This window comes from Babylonia areolata, chromosome 24 (genome assembly GCF_041734735.1).
Source record: "Babylonia areolata isolate BAREFJ2019XMU chromosome 24, ASM4173473v1, whole genome shotgun sequence".
Taxonomy (NCBI): domain Eukaryota; kingdom Metazoa; phylum Mollusca; class Gastropoda; order Neogastropoda; family Buccinidae; genus Babylonia; species Babylonia areolata.
The window spans coordinates 3,728,649-3,731,148 of record NC_134899.1 but is presented as its reverse complement, the minus strand read 5'-3'; the positions used below and the strand labels follow the sequence as shown (position 1 = coordinate 3,731,148).

Sequence of the window (2,500 nt, the reverse complement as noted above, 5' to 3'; positions counted from 1 at the left end):
CCAAAACTTCAAATGAAACACGATATCAAACAGGACAATACTGAAAAAGATATCAGATAAGACAGCACACGGACAATACATCACAACAGATAAGACAACAGACGGACAACACAACAGATAAGACAACAGACGGACAACACATCAGATAAGACAACAGACGGACAACACATCAGATAAGACAACAGACGGACAACACAACAGATAAGACAACAGACAGACCAGACAACACAACAGATAAGACAACAGACGGACAACACAACAGATAAGACAACAGACAGACCAGACAACACAACAGATAAGACAACAGACGGACAACACAACAGATAAGACAACAGACGGACAACACAACAGATAAGACAACAGACAGACGGACAACACAACAGATAAGACAACAGACGGACAACACATCAGATAAGACAACAGACAGACGGACAACACAACAGATAAGACAACAGACGGACAAGACAACATATCAGATACAACAGACGGACAATACAACACAACAGCTAAGACAACAGACGGACAACACAACAGATAAGACAACAGACGGACAACACAACAGATAAGACAACAGACAGACCAGACAACACAACAGATAAGACAACAGACGGACAACACATCAGATAAGACAACAGACGGACAATACAACACATCAGATAAGACAACAGACGGACAACACATCAGATAAGACAACAGACGGACAACACAACAGATAAGACAACAGACGGACCAGACAACACATCAGATAAGACAACAGACGGACAACACATCAGATAAGACAACAGACGGACAATACAACACATCAGATAAGACAACAGACGGACAACACAACAGATAAGACAACAGACGGACAACACATCAGATAAGACAACAGACAGACCGGACAACACAACAGCTAAGACAACAGACGGACAACACAACAGATAAGACAACAGACGGACAACACATCAGATAAGACAACAGACAGACGGACAAGACAACATATCAGATACAACAGACGGACAATACAACACAACAGATAAGACAACAGACGGACAACACATCAGATAAGACAACAGACGGACAACACATCAGATAAGACAACAGACGGACAAGACAACACATCAGATAAGACAACAGACGGTCAATACAACACATCAGATAAGACAACAGACAGACCGGACAACACAACAGCTAAGACAACAGACGGACAACACATCAGATAAGACAACAGACAGACCGGACAACACAACAGCTAAGACAACAGACGGACAACACATCAGATAAGACAACAGACGGACAATACAACACATCAGATAAGACAACAGACGGACAACACATCAGATAAGACAACAGACAGACCGGACAACACATCAGATAAGACAACAGACGGACAACACATCAGATAAGACAACAGACGGACAAGACAACACATCAGATAAGACAACAGACAGACCGGACAACACAACAGCTAAGACAACAGACGGACAACACAACAGATAAGACAACAGACAGACCAGACAACACAACAGATAAGACAACAGACGGACAAGACAACACATCAGATAAGACAACAGACAGACCAGACAACACATCAGATAAGACAACAGACGGACAATACAACACATCAGATAAGAAAGGATGAACAGACAATCCGACCAGACAGAGACAGAAAACCCAAAGAGACAGACAGAGAAACGTGTATCAGAAAACGAGGGAGAAATATAACTCCCCAAAACGACGTCCGTCGCAAACAGGATTTCCATCACAGAAACTGAGAGAAAAAAAAGTCCGTTAATTCAATTCCCTTGTTTATAAACCATCCGATCGCAACAAACTCCAACTCCATGCCGTTGGAGGAGAGAGAGACAGAGCTTGTTATTAAGGAGGTGTCACACCAGCCGTCACAGTCGTGCGGTTGACTGGGACCGATCGGGTCTTGACAGTTCACCGCATTCCCAGAGATAAGGCCGTTGTTTTTCCTCGCGATTCCTGCAGACACTGGCGGACTAAAAGCAGTAACAAAACTGATTGCGCACGAAAGCCTAATTTTGCGTCATCGTCGTCGTCGTCGTACAGTCTGTGTGTGTGTGTGTGTGTGTGTGTGTGTGTGTGTGTGTGAGTGAGTGAGTGAGTGTGATATCTAATAAAAATGTCTTTTAATATATAATATCCTCGAGCGTTAAAGAGAATTCGATCGAACTGAATCCTCATGCATAACACGTCTTGATATTTCAGAATGTTAATCTTGCCTCCATGTTAACATTTCGGCGACATGAGCACTGTGCACTGGTTTCTTGAGGTCTTCTTCCCAGTTCTCTGAACAGACCTATGCAATTTATATTTGATCTCGAATTACTTATTATGTGTCCGATTTAAACAGTCTGATATTCAAGTGCCCAACTATGAGCGAAAGAAATCACACACACGCACACACACACACACACACACACACACGCACATGCACGCACGCACGCACGCACACACACACACACAGACACACACACACACACACACACAC

General features: G+C 43.3%; 1 protein-coding gene across 3 annotated transcripts in view; it reads right to left on the bottom strand.

Moving 5' to 3' along the window:
• The window catches only part of LOC143298974 (uncharacterized), a 93,187-nt gene that overhangs the window by 31,507 nt on the left and 59,180 nt on the right, over positions 1 to 2,500 (bottom strand). The gene's annotated exons all lie outside the window — the stretch shown is intronic.